At 46.6% G+C, this 9776-nt stretch overlaps 1 protein-coding gene across 5 annotated transcripts in view; it reads left to right on the top strand.

Annotated features, from left to right (window-relative positions):
- The first annotated feature begins 1053 nt into the window (after nt 1-1053).
- CLIP1 (CAP-Gly domain containing linker protein 1) overlaps nt 1054-9776 on the top strand; it is a 112724-nt gene continuing 104001 nt past the window's right edge. For all 5 annotated transcript variants that reach the window (XM_077835071.1, XM_077835074.1, XM_077835072.1 and 2 more), the window contains exon 1: nt 1054-1096. The gene's annotated coding sequence lies outside the window, so the exon portion shown is untranslated. The remainder of the gene's footprint in view (nt 1097-9776) is intronic.

The following is a 9776-nucleotide window of genomic DNA, read 5'->3' as shown; positions in this document are numbered from 1 at the left end:
CAAGCAAATCTGTTTTTAAGGTTAGAAATAGGATAATGACACGTCCTTATATGGATTACTTCATAAATGTCTTAGAAATTAAAATATTTTGTGTTTCAGGGGATGGGAATGGAAGATAAATTTGTGGGTATTAAGACAAAAGCAGCAACCAGTGAAGCCTCTTAAGACCTAGGCTTATTTGTATTGCCCTGTCTCATATCCTTTTCTCCCCTTCTATTCCTACTTATTTGCCCCAACTGAAGCGGTCATCAGTTCGGTTAGCCACATTCCCATCCTATTGTCACCCCCCCCTTTTTTTTGTGGGAACAAAGCCTTTTATGAAAAGAAAATCCCTGGCGTAGCACTTCGAGTTCTCTAAACTTGCTTTTTCCTATATCTGAAAATTCTTTAGGGGAGCAACAGCCTTGCTGCTGTTGCCATGGTCCTTGGGAGCCCCAGAGCTGTCCGCTCTGCAGTGGGCTGTGACTCAGCCCGGCTGCATGTGTCTTGTCAATTTCAAAGCCGAAGCTGTGGGAGGAACGTGTGATACTGACAAGTCGGGTCCGTGTGCCTGGGAATGACAACAAGCTTCCACTTCACCAGTGAAGGGGGACGATCCATGGGTCTTAAGGGATGGGGCGTTCCCAGCAAGGTCTGACTCTAAAACTGTCCTTTCCGTGCTGGAAAACCTCCCTTCTACTCTCCCATGCTGTCACTCCTTCCATTGACAGGGACAGGTCTTCGCCTCCTCTAGCAGCAGGAAAGTGGGGGTGGGGGGGGGAAGGGGAGAGAAATCCCCCACCTGGGCAAGGGCCTTCTGACATTTCCTGCCCCCGGAGGAGAACGCGAAGGACCCCCGAACCGCCCCCCCTCCTCCCCGCCCCGGTGTGTGAGCGAACAAAGGCGGAGAGGGAAGGAATGGGGGGCGGGGAGACAAAGGGAAGGGGGAAGGAAGAACAGGGGAGGGCCCCCTCTGCGGCAGTCTCCGCCTTGAAGTGCCTGAGGCCGGGCCGGGCGCAGACGGCTGTCTACCCCGCCCCCTCCGAGCCGGAGAGGCGCCACGCCGCCGCCGCCGCCGCAGAGGGGCCGGAGCAGCAGCGAGGAGGAGACACCCACGGTGAGCGGGCCCGCTGGGGCCGGGCCCGCGGCGGAGCCGGGGCCGGCAGGAGCTGGTGTGGCTCGGGGGAGGGGGGAGCCGGAGCCGGAGCCGTGTCCGGCGCGCGGGCCTCGGCTGCCCTCCCTACGGCGGCTTCCCGCCCCCCGGCGGCCCCTCTGGGCTCAGCGCGCGCCCCGCCTGAGGGGGCGGCGGGGACCAGCCTCGGGCCGGGGGTTTGGCCCTGCCCTGCCTAGGCGGGTGGCTGGGTGAGGGGCGGGAGCGGCGTCCCGGGCCGGGGGGCGGCGGCGGCGGCAAGAGCCCCTCGGCGGCCTGGTGATTTGCCCCCTCGGCTATGGCGTTGCCGGGGTGACAGCAGCCGGTTCCGCTGGATCTAGCGAGCGGGCAGCGTGCCCGACTGGCGTGTGCCGTGGCTCCGCCTGACCCGCGTCCCGCGCGGGGGGCCGGGGCCGGGGCCAGGACCAGGACCAGGACCAGGGCCAGGGCGGCGGTGCGTTTCCACAGCCCCGCTCGGGCCCAGAGCGCTGCCCGCGCTCCGTGAACTGGGGGCGGCGGCGGCGAGCAGGAATCAACTGGTGTGTGCGGGCTGGGAGCGCTCCGGCCCGGGAGACCAGAGCCGGTCTGGTCTCCCACAGGAAGTGTTACGGCGTCTTTAAAGCCCATGCAGCGCCGAGGGGGGTTTCCACGGTGCCATCTGAAAGGCCCGCGCCTGGGAACCTGTCAGAACTTTGTCTCGGGCTTGGAAGGAGCAGCACTGAGCCTTCTGTGATTTGAATAGATTTATTTTTCAGGGGTGTCTAGGTGCTCTCACATGCCCCTCGTTAGTATTTGCTAGGTGTTGATATATGGCTTATCATATTTTCTTTTAATGTGCCCGGAGTTTCGTGTTTTAAGCTTGGTTCCCCATGTCTCCATTATTTTTGGGAATTGCTGATCTGCAGATGAGACGCCCACCTGTGCCACCTCGCCAACTAGGGGAACTAGAACCAGAATCAACTATTGTGTTAGCATCAAAAGTGGGTCTAGCAGCTTCTTAGTGGTTGTGGTGTTTTAGGGATTTGTTTGTTTTTTGGGGGGTTTTTTTTTGGTCTGTTCCTAAAGCAGACAAGGAGAGGAAGCATTGTCTAGTGGTTAAAGCATAGCACAGCACCAGGAGAATTGAGTTCTTTTCCTTTCCTAACTCTGGGCAAGCCACACAAATTGTGTTGTGCCTTAGTTACCGCAGCTGTAAAATGGGGGTGGGAAGATAAGGACTTTCACAAATTGCTCTGAGATCATTGGGTGGGAAGAGTTAAAAAAGTGTGATGTATGTGTTGTATAGGAAGTAATGTTATAAATACCTTTTAGGGCAAGTAAACCCAGAAAGAGAAGGGCCGCAGGAGAAGAAATGCAGGGAGAGGACCTTAATGGCTGGTGTTCTGTTGTGTGTTTTAGTTAAAGAACTCATGAGTGGTATACAACCTTAGTTTCAACAGAAAAGTTATCAGGGAGTAATTTCTTTTTTGTTCCTGATACAACATGAAATGGAATTGCAAATGAAGTAAAATGGAGAGAAACTGAGCAACATGTTTGGTTTTTTTCTTTAACAACAAGGTATCTTGGGCCGTGTCTACAGTACACAGTTTTGTCGACAAAAGTCAGCTTTCGTCGACAAAACGGAGGCATACGCTCATCAGTACTCCTCCCGATGATTTAACTCCCCTGCTATGCTGACAAAAGAAAATCACTTTGCCAAGTGGCATAGAGCTCTTTGTGACATAGTTAGAGCGCCGCAGTGTCAGTGTAGAGAATGCACTTGCTTATGTCACCCTAACTGGCTTCCAGGAGGTGTCCCACAATGCCCATCATGACCGCTCTGGTCAGCGGTTTGAACTCCACTGCCCTGCAGGTACACAGGCATGTGCCCTTCCCCAGTGTAAAGGCCCAGGAATTTTTGAAAGTCCTCTTCCTGTTTGCTCAGTGTGAACTGTTCACACAGCATCTTCCCAGCTGATCATGCTGGCTTTCCATGACAGACACATTTCCGCATGGAGTACACTGGAGCTGTTGGATCTGCTGGGTCTGTGGGGAGAGGAGGCTGTGCAGTCGCAGCTTTGCTCAAGCTTTAGGAACTTTTGATATCTACAAGCAGATTGGTCACGGCATGAAGGAGAAGGGACATGCAGCAGTGCTGTGCTAAGATCAAGGAGCTGAGGCAGGCCGACCAGAAGGCAAGGGACGGCAACCATCACTCTGGTGCAGCGCCAAAGACATACCGCTTCTACGAGGAGCTGTATGGCATTCTTGGCAGTGACCCCACCAACAAGAGCCCTGTGGATATTTCAGGGGGACTGGAGGCTGCGGCCAACGGAGTCATCCATGAGGATGAAGTGGTGGATGAGGAAGTGGAGTTGGAGGAGGATGTGGAACATGCAACAGGGGTATCTGCTGGCATGGCAAACCAGACTTACTTTTGACTCAGGACTGGCTATACCCCTCTAATCCGCCCAGCTCATGAAGCAGGAGAGGCAAGCTCTGGTAAGTGTGCATTTTGCTTTGATACAACACAGTGATAGCTACTGAGATCTCACTTACTTTGTTATATGGAGGAGGAGGGACAAGGGATAGAAATTAACAACAGAGCCTATACAGCTACCTAGTGGGGGCCTAGCAGAAAAGTTTGTTAATGTACCCAGGATGTTCTGGGAATCTTCCATAGAGATCGCAAGGAAACTTTTGTGTAGGTACTCTACAATCCTTTGCTGAAGGTTCCTTGGCAGAGCTACCTTGTTTCTTCCCCCGCTGTAGGAAACTTTGCTGTGCTAACCAGCAATTATTTCTGCAGGGACCAAAGTGGCAAACAGGAGAGCAGCATACAAACCTGATCTGAAGCTGCATGCATACAGGAGATGCAAGTTACTCTCAGGAGTGAGATATTGAGTTAGATTACCCCAGCCTGTGGAAAAGAGTGCCAGTATTCAGAATACTCCCCCTACACACATGCAACGACCCTCTTCGCAAACCACCTGGACCCTTTGTCCGATCTTGCCCATTTCCCCCTTCCCGACCCCGCCCTCCCCACAGAACTTACCATATTTGGGACTCTCGCTGAGCTGTGTGCTAGTAAAGGGACAGTGAGAAAGAGGTGTATATGACTTTATGATTCATGGCGTTGAGTGCACTCTCAGTACTGTCTCTGTTCATTGTTTCTTTGGTTTATGCAGATGTGCCCTTGAGGACTAACTCCTACACACTGGCGGAGTACCTCCATCAGATAAACAGGTGAACCAGAAAGAGTAAGGAGGTTACATTTAGAGAGGTGCTGCTGTCAACAGATGCAGCACATAGCGAAACAAGAGCATGGAGGGAGACACTTAATGAAAACTCAGGCTGGATATCCTAGAAAGGAGACATGGGCAGGAGCAGATGATAGATGGACAGGAGTGGATGATAAAGCTACTGGAGGAACAGACAGCGCCCCTTGTAATCCACACCTAGAGCCTGGTTTCATAATGAAAGCTGAAGTTACACACAGCTGTGAGAACGTGAACTGAGAGATTGCTCCTCATTGCCATGTCACCCATTTGAAAAACAATACATTTTATCCTTTATTTAAAGTCTAGTCTTTGAAACAAAATGAGTCTTTATTTGAGTCATGCACATGGTAGTTGCTGCTAAAATTCAAGCACAGTGGCTATAGGCAGGAACACTTGCTCACTACAATGAAACCTCAGGAAGCAAGCATTACTGGGGTTATTTAAGGTGGTAAGTGAACATTGCCTGACCAAATGCATCCCATAAAGACACACTACTGGTGCTTGTTATCAAAATGCTCCTTCAGAGCCTCACCGATTCTGATAGCCCCCCCGCTGAGCTGCTCTAATTGCCCTGGTATCTGGCTGCTCGAAATCATCAGCTAGATGATCCACCTCAGTGCTCCACCCATGGGGAAACATTTCCCCTTTTGCTTCACAAACGTTATGCAGAGCACAGCAGACTTCTGTGACCATCGGAATATTTTCCTCATTGAGGTCTAACGTGCCAAAAAGGCAGCGCCAGCAACCTTTTAATCTGCCAAAGGCACATTCAGTGGTCATTTGGCACCTGCTGAACCTGTTGTTGAAGTGCTCCTTGCTGCTGTCTAGGTTCCCAGTGTAAGGATTCATGAGCAACAGGAGCAAGGGATTGGCAGGATCTCCCATGGATCACTATGGGCATTTATACATCCCGCATTGGAATGGTCTGGTCTAGAAAGAAAATCCCAGCATTCAGCTTTCTGTACAGTCCAGTGTTCCATAAGATGCATTCATCATGAACTTTCTCTGACCAAGTGGCATTGATGTCAGTAAAACGGCCCCAATGATCCACCAGCATCCTGCAAGACCATCGAGACGTAGCCCTTTTGGTTGATATACTCTGTCGCAAGATGGTCTGGGGCCAAAATTGGGATATGGATATGCGTGCCATCTATCATCCTGCTGCAGCAAGGGAATACCATTGCCGCAAAGTCATCAATTATTTCCCACACATTACCCAGAGTCATAGTCCTTCATAGCAGGATGTGATTAATGACTTGCACACTTGCATCACTGCAGCCCCCACGGTGGACTTTCCAATTTCAAACTGATTCGCGACCGACCGGTAGCAGTCTGGATTTGCTAGCTTCCACACAGCAATCGCCACTTACTCTGAAGGCAGCTCTCATTCTGGTGTCCTTGCATCACAAGGCAGGAGTGAGCTCTGCGCATAGTTCCAGGAAGGTGACTTTGTGCATCTGAAAGTTCTGCACCCACTGCTTGTCATCCCATATGCCTATCGTGATGCGATCCCACCACTCAGTGCTTGTTTCCCGACCCCAGTACCGAGGATCCACTGTGGCAAGCTGTTCCATGAATGCCAGCACCAAACTTGAATTATTTGTTTCCATGGCAGACAGCAGTGCAGGCATCACTGATTCATTCTCTGTTTTGTAGCCCATGAAATACTGCAGGACCATCTGCATTGTGCTCATAACGCTCATCAGCAGAATGGTCAGCAGCTCAGGATCCATGCTGCCAGGCAGAGATGGCAGGCGCAGAGTTTACAGTAGTTAAAAAAATGGCACAAAACAAAATCAGAAGCCCATGGAATGATGGGACGGAAAGAATTGCATCATGGGATGGTGAGCATGCTCCCATGATGCACTGTGATCCATTCCCAGATCTTCCAGCAGCAGAGGGTGGTGAGTTGCACAGTGGAACACCCACAATGCAACACTCTCTGTCAATGCAAGAGCTCAGACTGTGGATGCGCTCTGCAGACACAAAGAATGTTGTATGGATGTGCACAACAAATGTAATTAAAACAGCATGTGGTTGTTGATATAACTTAAGTTGACTAAACTCTGTTGTGTAGACAGGGCTTTAGTTTTCACCATGTGTAAGTATTTAGTTACTGGCAAGTCTGTGGTTCTTTGCATACTTAAAATACATGATAGTCATAAAGTGGCTAGTGGAAACAACAGTGTGAGTGGGTTATTAGTCCTTCTGTTGTTTAAAATATCAGCATTACAGTCTTTTTGTTCCACTTAATACGTAATAAAGGATTTCTTGTATTCTGGGGCTGCATTAAACTTTAGTATGTGCAATATATTTTCCCCTTAATATAGAGTTGTGGGAATAAATTCTTTTTGAATTTTAGATCACCGCTAAGGTCAACCTTGCTGATTGTTGTATGCTTTTATTTGTATGGTTGTAGAGTGAGTGTGTGTGTGTGTGTGTCCCTTATAATTGGAAATTTTTCTTTTCCTGGAGGTGTACTATGTTTGTCTTAGACTGGGTCAATGAGGTGAGATAGGGCGCAGTCAGGGAAAAGTGCAAAGTTCTCTAGTTTTTTAGATGATCCGGTCTTTGGAACTGGAGGCTAAATGCATTTATCTGAAGCAATATAAAATACTGCATTTCATATTAACAAAGACTAGTTTAAAGTAGTGTTACTGATAATCTCCGTTTCTGTAGCACTCGTAGGGTATTCCGTTTAATTGAATGTGGCTAATGCCAATTAACACTTTTTAAAAGTGTTGTAGCTGCAACCTTTTTTGTTAAATTTTGCATGGCATTCCTGAATAATAATAGAAATTAGAGGTAGAGAAGCTCTCTTAGGTCCGATCTAGTCTATCCCCTTCTCACCCAAGTGCAGGATTCTTCTCTACACTATGCTCTCCAGATTAATTTTGGGTCTTGGTCCTGCAAATGTGCACTACCTTAAGCTCATACATGTAAGTAGTGCCATTGATGTCAATAGGATTACGCATGTCTGTAAAGTTAAGTATGCCTTTGGATTGGGTCCTTAAAAACTACTTAAAATGGGGCTTTCAACTCTTCTTTCAGGAGATCATTTCATTGCCCTCAATCTCTTTCTTAAATTTTTCCTGATATTTAGCCTAAATTTTCCCTTGCTTAAAGAGATGCCCACTTAAATCGTATATTAAAAACAACTTTATTTATTCATGTTACCAACTGTGTATTAAAGATGAAATAATTTATTGATTAAATTTACTTGTCACTAATTATACTGTTTCTTTACTTTTTGCATTTCAGCTTGAAAAGTCAAGTAACTTTCAAATTTAGGCTTTTGCTTCTTAGTGTTGCCAGCTCTTGTGATTTTTTTATTTTTATTTTTTTTTATCATGAGTCTTGTGATATTTGGTGCTTTTCTTAAAGTCCCATCTCCTGGAGTGAGGTGATTACTTGTGAATCTGTTTTCTTTTTTTAAAGAAAAGTACACTACTTCTAGCCCTTATGGTTGTGGAGAAAAGCTTGAAAACATGAACCCTAAAGGCTCAATGACAAGAAAGCAAATAATAATAATTTTTTATTTTTAAAAATCATAGGATTTTTAAGTTCATCACATTTTGGGGAATAGAATCATGATTTTTAAACACATAGGGTCAGCAATATTGTGTTCTTAGTGCTGTGAGGTTTTGGGTTTCAAATACTACAAAGGAATGTGCTTGTTTAAATACAAAATATAAAAGAAAACAGTTTTTAATATATGGAAACGCTTGTACTTGCTTTTTTTTTTTTTTTTTTTTTTTAAGGGGGAGACCTTGATTATGTATGTGAAAAAAACTACAGACTGCCTTCTTTACATTAGCATGTTATATCACATGGTAAAATAGACACCTTTTTTCCTAGTGCAGATACAACTTTAGGGGGAAGAGTGACTAGCACCACTTCCTGGGAGGCTTGAGTGTTCCTTGGGGATCTCCTATCCATGTTCTGACCTAGCCCAAGTCTACTCAGCATATGATTAATGTTGATGTATGTCAACACCCAGGGTGGCTTGACTTTTCTTCCTTGTAGTTTAATGTCCTATTCTTTGTTCCCTTAGTTATGTCAAGATTTTTCTTGGGATTGATTGAGAATACTTCACCTTAGATCTTTGTCAAGGAAAAACTCACGTCATCTGTCTCCCCAGTATAATCTTTTCAAATCCCACTTTCTTCATCTGTCTAAAAGATTCAGGTCAAATGTTAACTCAGGCCATGTCTACGCTACCTGCCGGATTGGCGGGTAGTGATCAATCTATCGGGGATCGATTTATGGCATCTGGTGTAGACGTGATAAATTGATCTCCAATCGCTCTGCCGTCGACTCCGGAACTCCACCACAGCGAGAGGCGGAAGCGGAGTCGACGGGGGAGTGGTGGCTGTCGAGGACGCGCTGTGAGGACGCGAAGTAAGTGATTCTAAGTCGATCTAAGATATGTCGACTTCAGCTATGCTATTCTCATAGCTGAAGTTGCATATCTTAGATTGATTCTCCCCTCCCACCCCCAGTGTAGACCAGGCCTCAGTACCCTAAATGCAAGCTTTTGGATGTATGAATTAATGCAGTGGTTTTCAAACTGGGGTACGTGAGCTTTCGTCAGGGGTGGATGTGAGAAAAATCCTGTAATGGCGAACACCGCTCTCTATTTAATAAGACTTGGCAATCAATCATAGGTATATTATGACCCTATCTCAGATGGAGGAATGCAGTAGACTACATTATTTGGAAAGGTGCATGCAACCTAATAGTTTGAAAACCATTGAATTAATGCAACCTTTGTTTAGGGTTTTGACATTTCTTTAGGGTCTCTGTATTGCTGACATGTAGAAAAGAGTTGGGCTCCTCACTGGTTATTTCACTGGGTATGTTAGCATGTCTAGAAATGCCTCCATTGGATGCAGTTTTGTTGTTTTATATTTTACATGTTTATAGTGCATTGGTGGCAAAGTTTGCAGACGATACTAAACTGCTCAAGATAGTTAAGATCAAAGCAGACTGTGAAGAACTTCAAAAGGATCTCACAAAACTCAGTAATTGGGCAACAAAATGGCAAATGAAATTCAATGTGGATAAAAGTAAAGTAATGCACATTGGAAAAAATAACCCCAACTACACATACAATATGATGGGGGCTAATTTAGCTACAACTAATCAGGAGAAAGATCTTGGAGTGATCGTGGATAGTTCTCTGAAGATCATCCACGCAGTGTGCAGCAGCAGTCAAAAAAGCAAACGGGATGTTAGGAATCATTAAAAAAGGGATAGAGAATAAGATGGAGAATATCTTATTGCCCTTATATAAATCCATGGTACTCCCACATCTTGAATACTGCGTACAGATGTGGTCTCCTCATCTCCAAAAAAGATATACTGGCATTAGAAAAGGTTCAGAA

The sequence above is a fragment of the Eretmochelys imbricata genome, chromosome 15 (assembly GCF_965152235.1).
Source record: "Eretmochelys imbricata isolate rEreImb1 chromosome 15, rEreImb1.hap1, whole genome shotgun sequence".
Taxonomy (NCBI): domain Eukaryota; kingdom Metazoa; phylum Chordata; order Testudines; family Cheloniidae; genus Eretmochelys; species Eretmochelys imbricata.
This window is presented reverse-complemented; position numbering and strand designations above follow the sequence as displayed.